Genomic DNA, 24,934 nt, shown 5'->3' with positions numbered 1-24,934 from the left:
CCAGATGTGGACCACTTAAGCCTTCTGCCTTAAATTGGAGTAGGTGTATTTTTGTAGCAAGACAGAGAGTGGTTATTGTGAATATTTACAGCTAAGGAAGTCCCCGCCCCCAACACGGAGTTATGATATAAGTAATTTATAACGCGCCTGAACACACGCGTTTCTAGGTTGTTAAAGTTAGGGACGCGACCGCCACATGCGGGTTACATGTCGCTTGAATTTGTGTCAGCATATTTCAGAGGGGATAAAGTTAACACCCAATAATAAAGAAAAGCATCGGTCCTGACTAAACAGAGAGAGCCGGTGAAAGGGCCTGACCCTTAACTATGGTTGCTAAACACGAGGATATAATTAGAGCTATGAAATCCTAGGAAGAGACACATGCACAGAAGGTTCAATAAAACTTCTTAGATTAATTTAAAAAAAAAAAACGACAGCTTCTGGTAGAAATATTTTACGTACCCACTGGTAAAGTAAGTAAGTTTCGGAACGCCTCCCCTTGCAGCCCGTGTGAAGGCAGGTTTGCTAGCCGCACTCGCCTACTTCCTGAGAGGGGTTTCGCTGCTGTGTTGCCGATGGCATTGGGGGCCTGGTGTGTTTATAGAGACCAGTGTGTGTGCCCGTGCATCACTGGTGTGCAGAGAGGGCCTGCCCGTGCCTTGGTGGGGGACACGGTGTGCCCATGCTCGGGGTGACATGGCGGGTGTTGCACACACAGTGCAGTCTGTGCGTGTGAGACGGGCTTCCCGGCAGTGACAGCGCGTCTCCCACCCCCGCAGGCCTTCCTTCTCCGGAGATAAGGGGGGATGCCCCTACCGGGCTACTGCTAATGGGAACACGCAGTGCTTCAGCCCTGCCTCACGGTGCCTGCTTCCTCTTGAGAGGAGCCCGTGCTGTCCGGTGCAGATCGCAGCACGCACAGCTTTGACGACGTAGCTGCTCCGTACACCCAAATAAGCCCCCACCCCATCCATGCTTCCTCTCACACGTTTTCTCTTCAGGCACTGCGCGCTTACCGGCGGTGCACCTCGTTTGCAATTGCGATGCATGACTAACGCAGAAAAGGGTGTTTCTCTCTATTTCACCAGTTTGTAGGCTTTCCAAACTTTTCAACTTAAGGTCACGATTCATGGAAAAATGCTCATATAACCCGCAATTGCCACGCACCAAGAACGACACTGCACGAGCCATCATGCAGAAAAAAAAATGCGCACTCTCTGTATTCATGGAATTGACTGCGCAAAGTAACCCTATACGCAAGTCGATCCCAGAACGCCCCAACACGCCCCACGCAAAACAAAAACAGCCAGAACAACTACCTTTGCGTGCACCCCGGTTGCGAATACACGCACTCTTCAAACAGTACGTGTGGTCCCCTGCAAGCGGGCCTGCATCTTGGGCACCCTGTGACGGATCAACATACGGGTCACCAGTGGTCCAGGGATGAATGTCAGTTTCTAAACCATCAATCAGCCCCACACTTTGGGAGGATAGCTCAGCGGCAAGCAAGACGACACAGAGCAACACAGGTTTGATCCCGGGGTACGCGCTTAGAAACCTCTGTATATTAAGCACGTCATAAATAACCAATCATATCATATATCGTATCACCTGTAGTACACCAGAAGGGATCCGAACAGATTGGAAACACAAGTCATTTATAAACCTCGTTGTCCAATTTTAGTAACGTGGACGGAACGGCAGACTTATCTCCGCAACGTCGTGGATCGTTGGTTTGTCACAACACAGTGAAAATACAATTATTACTCAATGATAAAAGCGACTGTCTAGTCAAGGTTGTATACAAATATCTACTTTATTATTATTACAAAAGACAGTTCTAGCACACTAGAAAATACAGCCCACCCTGTAAAGGAACACAGAGGACAGACAGTTTCACGAAGGAAAGGAATGCACTCTGGGTGCTGACAGGAGGGTAGTCAGTAAAGCAATCAGTCTTAACTGTTCAAGGTTATTTGGTTTCAGCACCAAGGGAGCAAGGGGTCATAAATGTCCCTAGGGGCCTTCGGAGAAGGACCAGGGGGACAGAACCACAATGTACCTGGTGCTTGAGATGATCTTGATGCTCGACAGCGTCAAGTCAGTTCCAGGATGCCTTGCAACTCCTGCGACAGAGTTGAAGATGGGAGACAACTGTGGTTATCAGGCGGCAGTCAGTTTTCCAAGCAAGGCTGGACGGACAGCTGCAGGCTGGCCTACATGGCGGCTCAGGGTAAAGAATCATTTCTTTGCTAGTTGCTGGATCTGGAACGCCGGTCGAGGTGCCTCGGACGGCTTTAGTGACTGTAGAGTAACAACAGTCAGTGGTGCAGCAGTTCGAGGTTCGACAGCTCCACTGCCTCGAAAAGGTCCTTAAAAGATGGATGCTGGTTGATGCTTGTTGTAGCTCTCCTCCTAGCTTCTTCGCAGGGCTTGTGTTGTCCTTTAAGGCAGACAGCCAAAGCGGATGAGAGTGTTTTCAGGCAACACCTTGTCTTTTGTTCAGAGACTCTCTGGCACTTCCCACCTAAGAAGCTTGCTGGCAGAACCTAGCAGGGCATGCTCTGTGCTGTCTGGGTACCAGTTCTGGAGCTGCTGGGTGGGCCCTCTGAGTCTGGTATCTCCCTCTGTTCCCTGGGAGATGTTTAGGGGAGGGATCTTGCTTCCTTCTTGGAAATCCTGGCCTTCCTTCACTGGTGGAAGCTGTAAGGCGGACTTTACCTTCAGCCAGGGTCCAAATGAGTCCTTCTTCATACTCCTTTCAAAGTCGTGGGATGATCTGCCAAAAGAGAGGCTAAACCCTCTTTTAAAGACAAATGGGCCCCAGTGATTGGTGCAGGCTTAGCCTACCTTAATGAACCAATCCTGGGTCCCCACCAACAATCTTCTGTTATGCGTGAGGGCATAGCCAGAGTGCTTTGCAACAGTCAAGGTAGGGGGTGACAACACGTACTACTAAGTCCCACACATCTTCCTGTCTGTTGTGGATCAAAGTGTCTCTCTGGTTAATTGGGCTCTCTGTGACTTCTGATCAAAGCACAGTTCTCCCTTGAAGTGTGTGGCAAGAACAGACTTTCTGCCTCCATCAAATCACATACTTCTTCCCTCTGAAAGGGGGTTCCCTGCGGGGCTGCCTACTGTAATCAGTTGTCACAGACAGGGGTGGACTGGGAACCAAATGAGTCCCTGGAATAAACGTTCAAAGTGGCCCCATATCACATATGTTCAGCAAGTCCATCCCTTTTCTATGGGAATTTTTGAAAATACTACACAAAAGAGGCCCAGGGTGCAGAGACCTACCGGGAAATATCCAGAGTTCCTTATAGAGCAGTCCACCCCTGGTCCCAGACATGGCATTCACTGCCCTTCATACAGAGTGGTGGGAGTTAGCTTCATGTTGACACATTGCATATCAAAGGGTTGTTAGTTTCCTGTCTCTTGTGTTAGTTCTGTGACCAAGCCTCTTCATAGGGCTGCCTTCGTTTGACTCACATCAGTATGCCCTGCCACCACACAGAACTTTGACAATTGAACAGGGCGGATCCATGGAGCCATTGTTATTTAATTAGGCTGGCCATGGCAGTAGGAAGGTGTTGCCTTTCCCCTTGCTGAGATGCTTTAATGTACGTGTGGCTGTCACATTCCAGCTAAATGTGACAGGGAGGACTGCGCCTGTAAGCTGTGTCCCCCAGGAGTACACTTGCTACGTGTTTGTTGTGCGGCGAGCATAGGACAATGTGTGCAGATTAGCCCCACACATTTTCTGAGCTTGATCTCTCATCATTCTATTTCTTAAATTTTTTTGAAAAAGCCCAGGCAAATGTACTCTCCCCGCGTGGATCATCGAATTCTTCACAGACCCTGTGTGGGCACTCCCCCCATAACTGTAATTGGCACCCCAAGGACATGCGTAAAGTTTCACAGAAAGCATTTATATTCCCGGTCAAACTGTGTGCGAACCCCCGCAAACAGTCCCGGAACCCCGCTAAGCTTCCACGAGCACCCCTAAGTACGATCAGAACCCCATCTGCATGCACGCACCCCTAAATCTGACATGCAAACTCACCTCCAGACTTGTGATTCCTCCGTGCAAGTCCATACGTCTGCTTCTGGGTGGCGGGGGTTTCATGGGCACTGCATGGGCATTTTGCATGCGAGAGGTTGCGCAATCACATCCATGAATATGCTCTGTCGTGCACATTTTTGGGCGTGCTATAGACTTCCTGCGGTCCGTCCCTCGTAATACCCATTTTCTGGCTTGTTCTTCCCAATTTTGTGTGTTCTGCCCCCTATTCCGGCCTCTACACAGGCCACGGCCACCCCCTGCATGGAGTCTCACGCATGGCACTCGGCCACTTGCAGAGACGTGCCGAACCTGGCAAACTCCACGCAAGTCCTGGAGCAGTCCCACACAGTCGGTTCCATGAATCGATGAGCAGTGTTTCTCATGCAGTTTGACGTGCAAGTTCCCGATTTTACGTCCAAATAATTACATGAATCTGGTTCCAAGTATACACGTTGATGGCCAATGTCTGCCATCGTCCCCCTCCCCTTTGAAATCTCAATGAGAGATTTCTAATAGTAGCTTGTTGGTACATTCACTTTTATACAGGCTCTACTTTAAATGTGAATGGAGCTTGGATGGGGTTCAGAGAAGGGATTGGCAATGGACAGGGAATTGACCTTGGAGAAGGGATGGGCCTTGGATGGGAAAAGGATGAGCCTCAGGGAAGAGAAGGGGCACACATCAGGTATGGGCCTCGAGGAAGGAACCTGAGTGGACCCCGGGGTGAAAAGCAAGTTATCAGGCTCAGGTGATGGATGGTGCTGAGCCTCCATTGACTAGCGGGGATAGGCCTAAGAGGAACTTTTATTAGGGTTAACTTTGGCTGGGAGAACAGTGAAACAGTGTGTACTATGCACAATATAGGGACATCAGATTCATGAAAAAATATAAGACTAAATGACAATAATATTGTGAATATACATCACTTGGTAATTGCCGTGCAGATCATATCAAAACAGGCCACGATAAAAAAAAAAGTACTGTGTGTATTGCATTTCAGTGCATTGTGCTGCTACCATACATTTACGGACAATAGATATATGATGCTAACACATAGAGAGCGGTGCGAGGCCCAGCACGTATGATGCCAAAACGTGGCACATGATGTGAATATTTGGCCATGCTCAGCAAATATTTTGTGTGACCACCTGGCAATAGATTATGACGAAATGACTACTGCTCTGCAGGAGTACAGGGATGAGTGTTGGATACAACTCACACTCAGCCCACACTGCAAAACCAACTAGATCAACCTTTGGAAAATACATACACATTTTCCTATGCTCAGCGCATGACATACACATAGACCTGTGTACTCTGTGTGGACACAGCCTACCAGCGCTGTCACCCCTCTCATATTTAGTTGGGATATGACAGGCAGGATTATACCATGCCCTCTCAGAGGAGGAGGGCAAAGCATTCCCTGTGCCATGGCCAACCTATTTAACTATCAAAGGTTCCATGGATCCACCCTGTCTCTTGTTAGCTCTGATACTGGTGGCAGCTTTGCATACTAATCAGAGTTTAATTCAAACAGGCCATATGGGACCTGGCTGCAGAGGCTAACAAAGGAGATATGAAGCCCCAACAAACCTTTTATATGCACAGCTTCAACCTAAAGCCAGATCCTGCCATTAGTACCAATGGACAGTGAAATATCATGTCTGGGACGGTGTGTTGCAGTAGTCATCCCCACAGGGGCACCCCATTTGGAAGGTAGGAGTATGTGATTTGATGGAGCCAGAAAGTCTGGTCCCACCGCAACTTCAAGGGAGACATGTGGCTTCAATAAGGAACCACAGAGAGCTCCATTAATTAGAGAGACCCTTTGATCTACAACAGACAGGAAGGTAGGTGAGACTTAGTATTGCATGTTTTCAACCCTTTACCTTTTCTGTTGCAAAGCACTCTGATTATGACCTCACACATGCAGGAGATTGTTGGTGGGGACCTAGGATTGGATCATTAAGGTAGGCTTAGCCTACACCAATCACTGTGACCCATTTGGCTTTAAAAGAGGGCTGAGCCCCTCTTTTGGGCAGATCATCTGAAGACTTTGCAAGGAGTAGCAAAAAGAGCTCAGCATTGGACCCTGGCTGAAGGTACAGGATGCCTTACACCTTCTGCCAGTCAAGGAAGGACAGGACATCCAAGAGGGAAGCAAGGCTAGGCTCTGCAACAAGCTGCCTAGGCGGGAAGTGCCAGAGAGTCACTGAACTAAACCATGGACAAGTAAGCTGCCTCCAACACTCTCCTCAGCTTTGGGCCATCCGGCTTAAAGGATGATACAAGCATATCGAAGAAGCTAGGAGGAGTGCATCGACAAGCATCTACCGATGTCCACCTTAAAGGAAATGTTCGGGCCAGTGGAGCTAGTCAAGCCCCTCAAGCTGCAACCGACTGCACCGCTGACTGTTGTTATGCCACAGTCACTAACGCCATCTGTGGCGCCTCGACCAGTTCTTCAGACGCAACGACCAGCACAACCAGCACTGAGACAACGATTCCTGACACAGAGCTGCCGTGAAGGCCAGCCTGCAGCTGTCCGTCCAGCGTTGCTCGCCGAACTGCCTGCCGCCTAATACCCGCAGCTGTCTCCCATATTGAACTCTGTTGCGGAAGCTACAAGGCGCCCTGAGACCGACTCAACACGGTTGAGCACCAAGAACAAGCACACAGTACATTGTGGTTCTGTCCCCCTGGTCCTTCTCCGAAGGCTCCTAGTGATATTTTACGACCCTTTGCTCCCTTTGTATTGAAACCAAGCATCCTTGAAATAATGTGATTAATTACTTTACCGACTATTATTTATTTGTAGGGGTTATACACAACCTTTACAAAGGAAAGAACAAATCAATATTAATAATACAGAACAAATAAAAGAATATACTTTGAATCAGAATACTCCACAAAATAGATATACAAGTACATTCAATGACTTAAATATAACTTCACTTCTCCACTTAATATTTGTTCACAAGATCTCCCTATGACCAAATCAATAGATAAATAATACATGTGATAAGCCTACCCCAACCTATCAAACCAGGAATAGATATTCACTTAAGTGCCTCTTTAATACATTGCGTTCACTCAATTTGTGTAGATGGTACTACCTAACAGATTTTCCTCAGAAATCTAACTACATCAAGCTGCAGCGAAATGTCTTTCCCATACAGCATGGTGTATACGCTCATTTCACAGTGAGTTGCAATATATCAATAGATGCTGCAGTGTCTCTGGTAACCCAGATACACCACAAAACCGGCACAGTGAGGGAGCTTCGTTCCCTCTCTCTCGTGAATCTATAATTTCCCTAGTCAACAACACATTGCATTTAAAATGCATAAAGTCATCCCCCATCTTTTATCGAGGAATTAAATCAAATATGACTCCATGCTACCTCCTATTTGGTATCCAGATACCAGGTGTTTATACAGTTTACTTCTTACGACACTTGCACAGGTAGAATTCCTGTACAATAATTCCAAGTATTTTTTTGCCTTATTTGGGTTGAATATAAGCATCTCACATGTTGCCCCAAAAGTAGCTAAATATGTTACTCCATATATGGGACTCTATTGTCAGTTCCTTAAGAAATTCAGAAGCACACGTACCGATTCGTATTCCAATCCCCCAACAGCGTACATGGTATCCTTAGAACTGATGATCAATTTTCTAAATAGACACAACCTGCGCCACATAACCATGCTTCTAATGGAGCACAGACCTAACTCATAACGCAGCGCTTCCAATGGGACACCCTTAGGAAGACATCTAAACACAGATCTTAGTCTATCCTTGCCTCACATTTATCTAATTCCTCAATGGCCCATCTCGGAAAGAGTTCTAAACCATAACGCAATTGCGGAATCAGTTTACACTTGTAGTAGCGCAGAGTCGGCAAGAATAAAAATGGTCCATATTTAGCATACATTTTTTTAGATGGATTATTTGAACATTAACCTTTTCTTCCAAAAATTGCCTGTAGTTCAGCTTCTTTTTATTTCCAAAAATTGGGTATCCCAAATTTCGCAGATGAGATTTCACGCTCAGTTTTTCGTGATTCAGAAACCATACTGGGTTTCCCATGGTGACACTATTGTGAAGCCGTAGAATTACAGTTTCTTAAGCATTAATCATGAGCGAATTTGCCACTGTATAGTCTCTAAATGCTGTTAGTAAACTTTGCAATCCTAGTGGCGTGTGATCAAATAACATAAAAATCATCTGCATAGGCAGTCCAGGATACCTTAACTCCCTCAATTGTCTCTGGTGCAAAAGCAACTGCCTCCAACACATCCCCTGCATCCGATACATAAAGGTTGAATATTGTCGGAGCAAAAACGCAGCCCTGTCGCAGGCTGTTGGTAGCATTTATTGCCTCCGACAATGTCCCAAGTTACATAAACGCACCTGTAGTTTAGAGCCATCATGCAGATGGTACAGTATAGAAAGTAGGGAAGATGGCAAGCCCATTCGATATAGCTTCCCCCAGACGATACTCCCATCCACCATGTCAAATGCCATAGTCAAATTTATAGATCCTACATAGATAGGTGTACTTCCCTGTTTCCATGCCTTCCATTGCAAGATATTCATTAACACCCCCCCTACACCAGTGCCAACATTTTTACGGAAACCAAATTGCAGCTGTGATAGGATCTTATTTACCTCTGCCCACCCCTGGATGTGTTTCATTACCAGTCCTGAACATTTTTTAGAGTCCGCATCCAAGAGTGCAATTGGTCTGTAATTTGCAGGGGATGACCTATCACCTTTTTTGTAGACCGGCACTACCATGTATTCGGGATTTCTCACACCGTGACTATGTCAGTATAGAGCATAAATAAGATTTTTGCCCAAACGTTTACATTACCCTTGAAAATGATATTCGCTAACCCATTGGGCCCGGCCACCCTAAATGATGATGCCTTACAAATTAGCGATTTGATATCGTTTTGTTCAATAGGAAAATCCCATGGTGTTGAATGACTAAATTCGGCAATGGATTTTTAAGCTTAGAGTGGGCATAGACAGTACCAAAGTGTCCCCTCCACTGCTGTTCCGATATGGCGCATGTTTGCATTTGGGCCTGTTGTACATTTCGATTACTTATTAGGGCCCAGAAAGATCTAGCGGAGGAATCCCTTAATGCTGCCAACATAGCTTCCCCATCCATCTGATATAAATTTGCTCTATGGGCTTTGATTTTGTTCTTTCATCTAATTTTAATTTTTCTCCTCTGGTCCTCCTTCTCAGTCGGGGATAGGTTCTGTTTGCGTAGATGTTTCAACTCCCTAAATCGATTATTTTTTAATGTTCTGAATTCTATGTCATAAGTATGTAAATGCTTTATCTTCCTTTGTTTAACACTAGATACAGAGGCAGTCTGGTTAATAGTTGATAGTACGTAGTGATCAACGGTGTCAACAGTATAGAGCCTTGCTTTTTTCCCAATGCTTGTATTATCAAAATCTGTCTGAAAAACAGCATTAACTCTAGCCACATTGTCATTATGCCAGGTAATGCGATTCCCAGATGCATTAACCAAGTATGTATTTATACAAGCCCCATATTTAGGATCACCCTCCATCCCCTCAAAATGTACTTCCAGTATCTTATGGTCACTGCAGATAGTTTTCCTCATGCTCAATGTACTAGCCAAGGCATATAATGGAGTTGAGAGATAAATGTAATCAATTTTGGTGGAGAACTTATCATTGAACCACATGGCTGTGTCCACCGAATTACCCAGTAACTCTCCTGCATTAATTAATCCCCATTCTTCAAAGAAATTACACCATATTTGACCCTGAGCAGTCTTGTTAATCTCTCCTCCCATTATGTTGCAATATTCTGTTCCACGGGTGTGCTTCCCTCCATTACATGCTGGAATTTCAACATTAAAGTCACCCGCAACCACTATCATTACATCTGGGTGGAGTAGAGAAGCTTCTTCGATAATTGCCCCAATTTTTTCTAAAAACTCCATTATGTGATTTTTTTACATTCCAATAGATGTTAACAACCAGAAAATGACTGGGACCTACACAATTCGATAGTCTAAATAGTACAGCTAAGCACCATTTTGGTAATAGAAAGATTTTTATAGTTACAGGTCCCCAGTCCACATGTATAGCAAAAATCAGACCCCCAGAGGGCCTACCCAATTTCCCTTGAGTAGCTACTTCCGAATGCACCACAAAACCATCTAAGACATAGGTAATTGTGAACCAAGTCTCCTGTAAACAGAAAAAGGTACATTTAGATAACAGGTGACAGATTTCTGGAGAGTTTTTTAAAAATCAGTTGACCCTGGTGTTCCAGGACACCAGGGTAAAAGTGTCTAGACGATTGTAACACTCACCTGGTATCCACGGGGACGTAACTCAGCCTGTTCTGACCTCTTACGACCTCTAACCCTTCCCTGGAGGCTATTCGACTGGAGACTGGGCCTGAAACACAGGATTGGTTGAGTTTAACTCCCTATTGTCTCTGTGTGCTTGAACCCCTTCTTCCCCAGGGTCCAACCCTTCCCTTTGATCCACAGCTCACCTTGTTTTCTTGGATAGTGTGCTCTCCATCCTGCCTTCAGCGCAGGGGCGCGTTGATTGATGCAGGCTCGTTGCTGCCTAGTTACTTCACTGGCAAGAGTCCGACAGGTAAGTATAATGAGTCTTTTGAACAGTTCTCTAACTTTGTTCCTTTCCTTCCTTAGATGATGGCCGGCGTCCGGGATGGCTGCGTGCTGCTGAGATGAGTAGCGCTGAAGGTGAGTGAGAGCGTGATGCGCGATGCACCCCTTTCGTATTTGCGTTGAACTGAGTTCTTTTTCTGTGTCTTTTAGGTGCTGCAACGTTTTCAGCGTGGATGCCGGTTATGAAGAACAAATGCAGTGGGTAAGCGCTGTATGCAGCGCCTCTAGATGTTTCCACGCTAACCTGGAATGTCTTTTCCCTCTTGCAGATGGATGAGAAGTTCCGGAGACAGAGTTCCCCCAGAGCGGCTGGGATTCAGGTAAGCGTTTGAAGCTTGTACAGTATTTAAAAATAAGCAAAGATTTGCAGAATGCTTACTAATGCCTTTTTTCTGTTCTTTTCCCTTTTCCTTAGGAAGCGGCGTGCCGGGATGGGAATGACACCGCCGAAGATGCCCGCAGAACAGAAGGAGCGATGTCTGATGGGCAGAAGCGCCGCAAGGTAAGGCTGTTCCTAACGGTGTTCTTGTTCTTGCAGGAACTGAGCGCAGAAGAAAGATGCAGGCCTGCTGGAGACCGATCCGAACACGGTGAGTGTCACGCTGCAGGTGCAGAAAACGCAAAGCATGTTTCTCAGCCTGGGTGTGGCTTAAATAGTCTCTAGGTATCTAAGGTGACTCTGGGCTGAACCACACCCAAAAGACTAGACCGCACAGGCAGTTCTGGGAACCAAAATATGTGGGGGCATCCATCTTGTCCCCATCAATGCACTGCAAGTCCAATCCCCAATGTTATCCTATGGGAGTGAGTGAGTCTGGTGCGACAAGCGCCAAGTCTGACTCCAAGTGGGTCTTTGGAGGGATGGAGAGGCCCTTGAGGGCCATGTAGGCGATCGTGGCCTGGCTCCAGCCTGACATCTTGGAGGGCTGGGGATATGAGGGGCAGGAATCATGACAACAATTAACTATTCGGTTTTAAACCCTGTAGCTGCATAATAGAATCTCGCAGGGTTAATGCTAACCACCTCAAACTGGGGTCCTTTAAACTGTCATCATTTAAGCTCTGTACTTCACTAGTTAATCTCACGGGCTGTTCCACGCCCTTAGATTTTGAAATCGTAGGTCATAATCTTCATTACTATTTTGCAAACCTCTGCTATAACTGCAGATGTCATAACCATACCTATAAAACATTTCTGCCTCCCGCAGTACTGCTTCATAGATTGATCTTGAGTGGGAGACAATTCGGACATAGTCATATCTCTCCGGGTGGACATAATCAATCAATTTAATATCCCCAGATGAGATAAGACTAAGGTTCGATGTCTCATTGAATAGTGCCAGAATTCTACTTCTATTCAAAGAGACAGGCCCGCCCTGCAGAAACAGATAGTACATTAGAACGCTTGGAAGTTCTGGAAAGTGGGGCTGCCTCAGCTGTATTTCATCACAAATCCGAGAATTTGTATTAAATTCTTTGTTTACACACTGCAAGTCTGATTCATTCTGCACTCCACTCTCTGCTTGAGATCCCCCAATCTCAATTTTTCCATCCCTCCTTTCCACAAGTGGTTCAACCACTTCTTTAATTAGGGCTTGCTCCAAAGTCTCAGTTACTATAGAAGCCTTCGGCTGCTCCACCATCATTAACTTCATCACTCTCTGTACCGTCCTTTCAGTCAAGGGTTGCTCTCCCTCTATACCATCTGAACCCAGGCCATTGTTTACATTGTTTGCTATCTCCCCCTGCAATCATTCGTTTCATCACTCTCAATATCATTCTTTCATTTGCAGATAGCTCTCCTTCTTTATCAGCAGACTGTCCATTATCTTTACTCTCTACTACATTTCTGCTTACCTCAGGTCTAAGACCCTCCTTCCACACCTCAGGATGCTCAACAATATGTTTCCCCTTCCCTGGTCCATTAGATTGAAAGCTAGATTTAGCTCCAAATATCTTAGAGTAGGATAGGGGCGACAACTTCCTATAGTCAGTGGGGACAGCTACTGACTTAAACATTGGTATATCTAGATTTATTACAGGGCCCCCCATTCTCTCTCATGCGGCCCCCCTTCAACTGCATGATTACCAATGCATCTAGTATCTGCAGATTTGTTAGACTCTAAGTGGGATCTAATGGGATCAATAATGATATTAGATCCAGTTTGTACCAATAATTCCGTCTCTTTCCCTTCTGTCACTTTAGCCATTATTCTTTTGGGAATGAAGTTCAGGAGACTGGTCTTACTTCCGACTATCATTCGGTGAACCATTGCTCAAGTTTGGTCTATCTCCTTGTTTTTTGTTTTTCCCCTTTTTTCCATAGTTTCAGTAAGTGTACCAGTCGCCACAGTACCCCCCTCCCTATCACAGATCACATCCTCCTCCCCTGGCACATCAAGGTTTTTTGCCATGTCAATGTCAATCACCTCTTCTCTGATCGAATTCCTCAAATTTGTCCTTGACGCTCTATTCTAGCCTTTTCCCGGCTTTTGCTTAGTGTTATTATTTCCTCTTTTTGGCAGTCTCTCCTGATTTTTTGGCGAAGAGACATGTATCTCTTTAGCATTGGCGACACCTCCCACAGTCGCACCATCATCCACTGCACGAGTGTCCTTTACCCTTTGCTCATGGGGAAGAGGCCCTGCATCTTTCCCCTGGAGTCCTATCTCCCCATATTCCAGAATGGCATCAGTATTCATCCCCTGGTGCACCACGTTTTCCTCTGTCATTGTATGACAGCATTTATTTGTTTCTACAGCCTTAATTAGATTGCCAATTAGCAAAGTATGTAGTTGTAACTCTGCTAAGATTTTCTCGTTGTATTGCCCTACATTCGTCTCCTCCCAGTTGCCCCCTTCAGGTCTATTTTCTTTTTGTGCAGGCGTAACTTCCCACTCTACATCCTGATTCATTGGGTACTGGGATAGGGCTAATAATTAACTATCAATAGGAGAATTGTTGTTTTCACCCCGGTTCCCTACACCTAAGTCAATCAAAAGCAGAGAGGCCTCTTCCACAGTTGATTTTTGGGGCTCTGTTGGACTGTCGTTATTAATCTCATCCTCCTTGTTCTGACCCGAATCGATCAAGAGGATAGATTCATCACCAACATTAATTTGAAGTGCTCTAAGTCCACTTTCCATCGGTGGGGAAGGAGGTAAAGGCAGTTCTAATGCCATTTTCATAGTACCCTTCACTGGAGTAAATACCAAAGGGGCGGACAAAATGTCATCATATGCACGAACCCCAGACATTGTCTCCCTTCTAGTTAATGGTACTGTCCTCTTATATGTGTATCTTGGATGCTTCATAACACACACAGGCACTCACACAAAGGACATAGATTCAGAGATCTATACTACTGCGGATACAAATCTCCGTGTAGATGTTTAAAATTCAAAATATAAATTAGCAAATCACTCTTTTGAGTCCATTCCATTAAGGTTAACGTTCCAACACCAGTAACTCTCAGGCACCTATCTAAAGTAGAGCTAGTACCTGCATATGAAACAACATAAGCTCTGAGCCTCCCCACCTCTCCGCCACCCGAGCAGCCAAACAGCCCACTTGCGGCCCACTTCCGGGTGCGCGCGCGGGTGCGCGTACACATGAAAATAAATACACGTGTGAGCACCGGGCTGGGGGGGCGGAGTCCAGATGAACGAGACAAAAGACAGACAAACTCTGCAAAAAAACAAAAATAGGGGAATTCAATAATGGCCCCTATCCAGGAGACCTAGCACAGTCACCCCCACGAGTCCAAAAGTTAATTCAAAGTCCAAATCCAAATACCAAATTCCAGCACTGTAAAGAAGTGCTACTTAAAGTTCGTTAAATAGCTGCTTGCTATCAGTGAGAGGACCCACAGAACTTCCTCTTGCCGACTCACTTTCAGAGAACAGCACTCCAGACGTGCAATCCAGTGCCTGTCGGCACACAGGCAGGTAGGTCAGCGCTTCACAGGCACGGTCAAAAGGCAGAGGCAAGGTCTCCCACAGCCAAACAGCCCACTTGCGGGCCACTTCCGGGTGCGCACGCGGGTGCGCGTACACATGAAAATAAATATGCGTGTGAGCACTGGGCTGGGGGGCGGAGTCCAGATGAACGAGGCAAAAGACAGAGAAACTTTTCAGAGAACAGCGCTCCAGACGTGGAATCCAGCGCTGGTCGGGCACACAGGCAGGCAGGTCAGCGCTTCACAGGCACGGTCAAAAGGCAGAGGCAAAGTCTGCCACAGCCAAACAGGCCACTTGCTGGCCACTTCCGGGTATTTTACCGACTACCCTCCTGTCAGTATCCAAAGTGCACCCCTTTTCCTTCATTGAAACTGTCTGTCCTCTGCATTCCTTTACAGGGTTGGTTGTATTTTGTAGTGTGCTAGAATGGTCTGTTCTTATAGTAAAGTAGATATTTGTATATAACCTTGACTGGTGGACATTCCCTTTTATCATTGGGTAATAATTGTATCTCTGTGTTGCAACTAACCAATGATATACAACTGCTCCATCCACATTACCAAAATTGGACAAGGTGGTTTATAATTTGCTTGTCTTTCCATTCTATTCAGATCCCTTCTGGTGTACTAGAGGAGTGGGGCTGATTGATGGTTTAGAAACCGATATTCATCCCTGGACCACTGGTGCCCCAGAGATTGACTCGTCACAGGGGATCACTGAACTTAGGAAGGCCTTTGGGAACATTCCCAGGGAGCCTGTTTCTTTACCCAGTCGCAGACCTGCAATGTTTAGTAAAGCAATTCCATGTCTGACTTTGATACATAACCTATTCCCCATATAGATAAGCCATTAAAATACATGGGCCAGTCACATTTGATCAGTTCTGCCATTTAGCCTGTTTGAGGTAACTGGCATGTTGCAGCCGGTTATGGATCAGCTAGTGTATCTGAAGTAATGAAATAAAGTATGGGCAGGAACCGATCACAGGTAAGTTACTTCTTTATTAATCCTTTAACACTAACAACCCCATGCTCCCTCCATCACTGTATCTTCAACCGGCTCTACACACTCTCTGCTCCACACACCAACATTACACATTACACCCATGCACTCAACATTCATACATAGCATTCTGGAGCAAGGCGCAAGACAGCCCAGGGATACTACACCCCACCTCTCCCACCAAATGCAAACAAAGCACTAAAACAATGAGCCCCTAAACCAAGATACTTTAAACAAGAAGATTGCAACCGGAATATTATTAAACATTTCACAGAAGAACCAGAGGGACCATGCAGCACATAACATAGTCTTTGGACCATACAGAAGGTTTTCTCCTCCTCTCTCTCAACTCCACAGTGCCATCAGAACGACTGACAGTGTCATCTGTACCGCAGGAACTGTTTATCTCTCTGTCATCTACATCACCCATGTCTACTGAATTCTCATATGTGGCATTGTTGGGTCCCACTACTTCACCCACATCCAAGAACCAATCTTGGCGCCATCGCGCTCCCACTCCTGCAGATAGTTGTTCACTCCAGTACCTTCCCATCTCCACTTGCTTACTCGGTCCATGCTCCATATGGATCCGTCCTGGGTTCCATTTGTATTCTGGAACACATCCTTTACTCTAATAGGCTCAGAAATCGTGGACTCACATTTGCTTCTCAACATACCCTTCTTATTCCTCACCCAAACACCTGACTTTAAACAATGTTTTTCTAATTTAACACCATAATATTTGCATAACTTAGCATTGCCGCCAATAACGTTTCCAGCAAATTCACCCACACCGGATTCAATACTGTGTTAGGCTCTCTACCTCTCATAATCATAAAATGAGAATTCCCAGTATCGCCCTGCACAGAAGTCCTGATGCCCTACAACTTCTCTTCAATGGCTGCTTCCACTGTCAATTTATTCCTAAATGCCTGTTCCACAGTCTCAACCAACACTCTGCTACACCTTTCTACCATACGCTTGGTTTGGGGATAATAATTGGCTGTGTAGTTCCACTCAATGCCAACAGACCTAGTATATTTTATCATCTCACCACTCTTGAACTGCACCCCATTGTCGCTAATCATCCATTTGGGATACCCTTCCCCCTGAACACTCATTCCAAGAATGTTATAAAATCACTTGCGCCCACATTATGCACTGGTTAAGCTTCAACCCATTTGGAGCAGTAGTTCACCATTACAATAAGGAATCTTTTTCATATTCCCAAGTTAATATAGGGAGCAACAATGTCAACACCAATATGCTCCCATTCTTCTTCTGGCCTGCACATGACAACCAATTTGAATGTGTCTTCCCGACCCTGGGCATGTATGTGCAATGAAAAGCTACAAGAAGGGGTTTAAGCCCGCACACTTCCTCGTGTGAGAGGGTTAATGGTTACATTTATGGTTCGATATCCTGTTTCATGGGATTTTTTGGTAACTCCCTCTGGAGAGGTTGAGGCCTCCTTCCCTTTTTGTCCCTGGTGTCCTGTTGAGTTTTTAGGGTGAGGTGCAAGTTCGCCAGCTCTATTTGGAAGCTCTGCAAGACCCTCTGTGCAGTTGCATATCTTTCTCTCTGCATCGTGACACCAGCACCTCTGTTGTGCTTCGCTGAATGCCCTGTTTCTTTGTCTCCCCTCTGTGTGCCACCTCATTCTCTTTGGCCAGTCCCTGCCCTGGCCCAACGATGATGCTGGTTTCTCTTTTGTTAGAGCTGCCTGATCATCTTCTAATTCTGCATCCAAAGCACTGCAAATAACAGAAATACCCTGGCAAGTTTCTGTTTTGAGAGGGAAGGCTAGAGATTTGAATGGTCTGTACACATACATACTGGCAAAAGGGGGAAGACCGGGAATGGACACCCTCTCAGCTAACCCAGTCCTTAGGATTAGGGCTGGATTTGGATTCCTCCTTCCCCCTTCAAACTCATGAGAATAGGGGTTTCTACCACCCTTTAACAGGGCAAAGTGTCTGATCAATAATAAAAGCCAAGAAACCATAGACACAGCACACATCAGAATAGCAACTCACCCGGAGAAAGACATGTTCAAAATCATAAAGGAAATGAGAAAACCTACCGCCTGCAGCAACACTCCCACACCCTCCCAGAAACTGTGCAATGATATCACAAACAACTTCAAAACTAAAGTGAAAAAAACACCAAACTATAGACACAGCATACATCGAGGAAAATGATGAAATTGCTTGCATACACAACCCAATCACAACCTGATCACTCAACCAATTCAAGCAAATAATGGAAGTAAATGGCAAAAAATGTGTGAAAGATAGTAACAACCTAAACTAAATCCCCAGAGGGCACTGCTCCACCCAGACATCTGTAAACACATGATCACCAAAGAAACACCAGTTTTCAGTTTTAACAAACCGATCAACTGTTTACTGTCTACAGAGATCATTCAAGGCAGCCTATGTTAAACGACTTTAAAAAAAAACAATCAGAAATCCAATATGCCATACCCAACTAAAATCCTAGAGAGCAGTGCATAAAACCAAATCCTGAAAGTCCAACCACATCCTAGATCATGAAGCAATAGCTTAAAAAGAAAACCATGGCATTTATAAATAGAACCATGTTGTATTTATGATTGCCATGGTTTTCTTTCTAAGTTTCCTGGGCTCCCCCGGGCTGGAGAAGCCCAGGAAACTTAAAAAGAAAACCACTGCAATTATAAATACAACTGCGTTGAAGTTATGTCTGCAGTGGCTTTTGCTTTGAGTCTCCCGGGCTCCCCTGTGCCGGGGAGCCCGGGAGACTCAAAGCTGAAGCCACCGCAATCATAAATACAACGGTGTTCATGATTTCCGTTTTTTTTTAACCATGGCAATCATAAATACAACAACGTTGTATTTATAATTGCTGCGCCTTTTCTTGTAGGCAAGTCCAGGCAATTATGAATACTTCACCGGCATCCGGCAGATTATTCATAATTGCTGCGACTTTCTTTTCTTGTTTCCAGCACACAGTAAACTAGAAAAGAAAGTAGCAGCAATTATGAAAACTCTGCCGGCAGCCGGCAAAGTATTCATGATGGCTCTGCCTTTCATTTTACGTTTTGTGTGCTTCCCTGGGCTTGGGGAGCACAGAAAACATAAAATGAAAGTAAAGGCAGCCTCCTCTCCATGTTAAGCTCTGCTCTGGCTGCAGTAAGCAAAAGCTCCCAGTAGGGGGCTTTTTCCACTTGATTAGTGCTGCCAGAGCAGAGCTTAATATGCACAGAGGAGGCTGCTTGAAATCACAAAAAGGATGCCCCCATGTAAACAATTGAGCCTCATTTTCTCAAAATTTTACCTAGGAACTTTCTTTAAAAATACGTTTTACATATATTTGTAATTATTGGCCATCTTTTGGGACAATAAAATGTTTGAGCACACTATCCCTTTAAATCCAAAATCCATCCATCGTAAACCCCACTACACTGCTCCACCTCCATAACCCCAATCATTACCTGCCCTTCTTGACATTCTTGACTGTCATTTTATTTGCCCCCGCGGGAAGGAGGGGGTGACAATGGGCCCAGTGGCACTGTGAAACAGTGCCTGAACAAATGAGGCTACACTTGTGATGTATACACCGGGTATGTGGGACTGTCCTTAAAGTATGATGACACGACTAGCATGTCAGTCTTCACCTAGCATAAGTTGGCAGCACTTGGGTAATTAAGTCTGAAATTGCCTATAATCCCGACATTTGGGTTTGTGAGGTAGCATCTTGCAGTATGGTGACATTACATGGTTTATAAGGCTTACCCTGATATACTACAGCACTACTCAAGTATATGAGTTTGTAATTAGTATATTAGTGTAGTGACTAAACATGTGACACTCCATTTAGCATATTATGACTATTCCTGACTTGTGAGGCTTCAGCTGGCATAGGATGTCATTAACTGGCCATATGAAGCTGAAAAAAGTGTGTGTGGCCTATAATGGTTCTGCTTGGTGAACCCTGCCACATGACTGTACCCATTGCATAATGAGACAGCACAGTATTAATATTTGGTTGTAAAACAATTAACCTTTTGTACCCTTTAACCACCAGTATTTGTTATCTTATTAATCTTACACTTATTGTAGGTGTTTTTATTTGTGTTGTCACATCTGATGATGTTACCAGAGCCATAGGTCATAGATCATCCCATCCTGAGATGTCAATTGGATCAAAGGTCATGTAATGATGCTTCCTGAAATGTCATAACATTTGTGCTGTCACTTCCGCTACCCGTGGCATTGGGAGCAATCGACATCCCAGAATGGAGAGTGGACTGAAATGATATTAGAATGTATATGTCAAAGGGAATTCTTTGTAAGAGACCAACACCTGGTTCCCCTCCTTCTGAGCCATACTTTCTATAATCCTGCCACAGTTTGACAGCCAATGTATGCGCCTTCCTCAGCTCTCCATTGTTTTAAATGCAAGTGATATTCTCAAAGAAAGGGAGAGAGTTGGCACAAATGTAGGATTCGGCGTTTAGGGAAAGACTGAGTGTGCCTTGCATAACACTTCAACTATGTTATTAACCTGACATGTATCTGGCAATGGTGTTGGTGGAGTACAGTGACAGCAGAAACCGCAGGGCATTGCAGAGCCAATTGTTAAGACTTGAGGAGTGTGCTGTCGCGACATCAGGGTCCTTTTGGTAAAAGAATTGCAGAGAGGAGGGACTGGGCTTTGATTAGCAGAGCTCATCAAGTGAAGCAATGATCTGTATGGCATTAGTGGTGGTGTGAGGTTGTGAGGGTGAAGTGAGGAGAAGAGAGGACAATGTGAGATGAGTGAAGGAGGGTTTGGGGGCTGAAGAAGTAGCAAAAAGTCCAAAATGGAGGCCCAGTGATCATGCAGGTCTCGCAGCGGGGTCATGTAAAACCCACTGAGTGCAGATAAGGAGACGCGTGGCAGCTTGCTACATTTCAGCACTTAAGAAATTAGATGTTCTTCTGCCACAACACTTTGCAGGCTACGCAACAACACCCTGTGTCCTTATCTGTACAATGGCAGAGATCACCCTTCCAAGTACATTAGAAGAGTTGTGATCTTGCAAACCCCCGGTAACTCAGATTGCGTGATGTCAAAAGGACTAATAAACGCGAGGCAGAATTCTCCTATATGATATGATATGATGTGGCTTTTATAACATGCCTGTACACAAGTGTTTCCTACTCATCTTACTCAGACGCTCCCATCCAGTGGAATCATCATCTATATCTCCGTTTCCCTCCTGGGTGGGCCCGCTGGTTGGCATTTTAGCAAACATTTGTTCCTGCATATCTGCTACCACATCATTATTTTGTCTTGGATGACTCTTTTATTGTGAGTTTCATGGTAATAGGATTGTATTTCCAGACACACTAGGGGATCCTGGGTGATGGGAGTGGTTCAACCACCGCCTGAGCTATACCCCGGAGAGAATCAACACCAATCATCAGGAAAAATATACACATTTTGCAAGAGAGCTCATTTTAAAAGAATGTTTGTCTCCTGAGAAGGAATAAGTGATTTGGTTGCCGCGGAATAAATAATGCCTGTCACTATTAATCACCACTGGAAATTGGCAGAATCATTGATTGAAGCTGTTCAGAATCCATGCCTCCACAATGTTCATTTTGTCTTCAGTCCCACCTAAATGGAGAACCGCCCATGGTGGTCAGTATTGTCGTTTTGGTGAATAGGGAAACTATACATGTTTTGACATTCCCTGCACCATGTACATTTTCAGAACATATTGAAATATAATTCAGTGGGGCATAGGTTATATTTATTTATTTATATTATATGTGACATGCATAACATAAGAAAAAGGAGTAGGCACACTGGTTGCTGAATAAGTGCTTGCTCTAAGAGGAGAAAGATGGAGCATATTTATGCCAAAAGGTAGCTTTGTCTTCAGTTGAGTGGTCCACTTACTTATAATGTTCAGTTTAGGTAATCTTACAATTGGCCCCATTACAGATTACTGTCCAACACCCCTTTGGTGGTACGAAACACAGAGAAAAATACCCCAGTACAAATGCTTTCTCATCGACTTAAAGAGGGCACAGTAAGAGACTTAAGCCAGCGCAAAACAAGGGACTGTTAAATATTTTTCTTATTTTATTGGTGATTTGCACACCGCCATAACAAGTCAAAACAAAGCTCAATTCAGAGCACCAAGCAGAGGGGGGAGGGAAGGTCTTCAGGGGAGGAGAACAGGATAGGGGAGGAAAGAGGCGGTGAGAAACAAGGGGAACATTCCCAGAATACATGTTATGTTGTGTTGTGGTGTGTTATGTTATATGGCACTTGTATAATGCCTAATGCCAATGCCGTGGAGCGCCAAAGTATGGGACATGATAAGAGGATTGTAGAATGCGTGCGTGCATTTTAGCCAGTAGGGGCGACTAAGTCCCTGCTAGTGACCCATGCAGATCTGGCATTTGGATGTGTGCTGTGATAGGCTTTCGAGAGAGTAGGAGACTGATTATGTACCCATCTAGACCAAATTGTATTGTGGGACTCAGCTCTATTCTACTGGCTGAGGTGATGTGCATTATGGGTCATGGCTGACATGTAGCTGTGATGAGGGACAAGACTGCACTGAGCATGCATGGATAGAATTCTAGTCGATCCACATGTTATGATCAACAACATGTGGATCGACTAGAATTCTATCCATGCATGCTCAGTGCAGTCTTGTTGTCTACTTCTCCATTGAGATGGAGTGCGATACGTACCAGTGAGTCATGTCAGATATGTAGCTGCGATGCAGAGGGAGTGCAGATCATAACACGTGGAACAACTAGAATTCTTTCTGTGTGTGCTTGATACTGTCTTGTTGTCTCCTCATGTGCCTCATCACTGCCCCCACCTACCTGTCAGGGGGTAGTAGTTCACCCTTGAGGTGGACTAGACCAGTCAAGATGCAGAAGGGAAGAGCTAGGTCTTGAGTACCTTCGGGAAGGCGAGGTGATCCTCTATGCAGCAGATGCTGAAAGGGATAGAGTTCCATATGGTGGGAGCTTGGACAAAGAAAGAGGAACCCCCAAATCAGATGGATATGGAAATTGGGATGACAAGGAAGAGGGATGTGCCGGATCTCAAGCTTCTTTTGGGTGTGAGCTTGTGTTGTAGATATTATGGGCATGTGTTGTGCAGAGCACTGTGGGTGATGCACATAGCCCTGAAGGCGGACCGTCGCCCGATTGGTAGCCAGTGAAGGACTCTGAGGGCGGGTGTGATGTGTTCTCTGGGGCTTAGGGCAAGAAGGAGCCCTTTTGCATTGTTTTGGACCCGTTGGCGTTTTCTAAGTTGGGATGCAGGGGCAACCAGGTGTTAGCATAGTCTCGCCAAGAGAGGAAGATGGCCGTGATTGCTGCGACTCTGTGGGAAGGTCGGGTAGGGGAAGATGCGTCAGAGAATGAGTAGGTGTAGATAGCAGGATTTTAAGCTATGGAATGTCATTCGGTTTTATACCATGTACCATTGTCATTTGCATGGTATTCAGGCACTCTACAGAATCAAAAAGAGAATGGGTGTGGTGGTTAGCGGCAAGAAATGGAAACGATTGCTTTGCTCTTGTGCTGATGCATGCAGACCAGAAGCATTCTGAGCTTTGCATGTGGGTTAGTGTCTAGATGTTTTCTGTCAAGACCATCAAAGGCATATGTATCCAGAAAGGGGATTTTATGTGCCCTTGGTGCTAGGATGAACTGCACTGTGCTGTAGTTGTAGAAGTGCAGTGTTCTGGCGCTTGCTGCATGTTGGAAGGGCACATTTGAAGCTGTGTCTGAGTGGCATGGCTGTTTTGTGTGTAGTGTGTTTGAGCACGAAACATGAGTAGTTAGCTGGTAAGGTTAGCACAAAGCTATGGTGGGGCAGTAGATAGATTAAATAGTTGTATTGCCCATATTGCATAGGTGCCCGCGGACAGTCACAACTTAATGTGTTATAGAATGAGTCATCAGGGTTAAGGACTGCATGTGAACTGGGACATAAAAATGGTGGTATGCGTAGTGGCAAGTCTGAAGTCAAGCATTCTCTGGCACAGCCAAGAACAAATGCCACATTTTTCTGTGTTTTAGGAGAGCCAGGAAGGCATCGCCATGGACTCAGTTCCGATTTGTTGGTTGGCATAACAATGCTCAAGGGTCTATGGTTGATGGGTGCGATCTTAGTCGATAAGGAGTTGAAAAGCCAGGTGTAATGGTGCAGAAGAAGGAGACTGACACACGGGTGGCATGGTGATTGCTATAGACTTTTATTAGTCAAGAAAATGAGTAAACCTAACTTTCCCTAACTCTAAGAGGGGTTTCCCTGCCTCAACTAAGGATTCTGTCAGAATGTCCGTCTACAATATTTGTCCGCCATCCAGTGTCAAAAATCCTACTTCTGTCCCTCACACTTAAAACTAAACTAGAGATAATGTAGACCTTCTTGGTCCAGAAGAATGACTCCCTACTTCTGGACTGGGGGTAGACGTCTGTTTCCAGGTGTTGGTTTCATTTTAGGGAAATGGCTTTCTTCCCCATGTCAAAATTGTCCTTCAACACACATGGCAAAGTTAAAGTTCAAGCAGTTCTCTTTGGCAGACACTGTGGGAATTCAACCATCCACATGGTGGGTGTGCACTCACCTGGGTTTTTTGAAATTTTAAAAGAAACGAAATGATGTAGATGAACATCCAGAAAATGTGTGAGGCTAATCCACACACATTTTCCTATGCTCACCGCATGCAATACAGATAGACCGTGACCTCTGGGAGGACACAGCCTACAGGCACTGTCCCCACTGTAATATTTAGTTGGGATATGACAGCCAAGAGTACATCAAGGCATCTCAGAAGGTGGAGGGCAAATCCTTCCTCCTGCCATGGACAGCCTAATTAACTAACAAAGGCTCCATGGGTCCGCCCTTTCCTTTGTTGGCTCTGTTGGTGGCCGCTTTGCATACTAACCAGAGTAAATTCAAACAGGCCCATGGGGCCTGGTTGCAGGACTAACAAAGAAGACAGGAAAACCCTAACAACTTTTGATATGCATCTGTGTCAACCTGAAGTCAGCTCCCGCCTCTTAGTATCAAGGTCAGTGAACTGACATGTCTGGGACAACTGTTTACAGTAGTTATCCCTGGAGGGGGACCGCATTGAGAACGTACGAGTTTGTGGATTGATGGAGACAAAAAGTCTGTTCTCGCTGCAGCTTTAAG

General features: G+C 45.3%; 1 protein-coding gene across 4 annotated transcripts in view; it reads right to left on the bottom strand.

Moving 5' to 3' along the window:
* The window catches only part of RUNX2 (RUNX family transcription factor 2), a 540,217-nt gene that overhangs the window by 270,954 nt on the left and 244,329 nt on the right, over positions 1-24,934 (bottom strand). Inside the window, exon 1 of one of the 4 annotated variants that reach the window (XM_069605793.1) lies at positions 463-917. The exons of the other annotated variants lie outside the window; for them this stretch is intronic. The gene's annotated coding sequence lies outside the window, so the exon portion shown is untranslated. Of the gene's footprint in view, positions 1-462; positions 918-24,934 lie in introns of those variants that run through there. 4 annotated transcript variants of the gene reach the window in all.

Source organism: Ambystoma mexicanum, chromosome 4p (genome assembly GCF_040938575.1).
Source record: "Ambystoma mexicanum isolate Mex_15411 chromosome 4p, UKY_AmexF1_1, whole genome shotgun sequence".
NCBI lineage: Eukaryota > Metazoa > Chordata > Amphibia > Caudata > Ambystomatidae > Ambystoma > Ambystoma mexicanum.
This window is presented reverse-complemented; position numbering and strand designations above follow the sequence as displayed.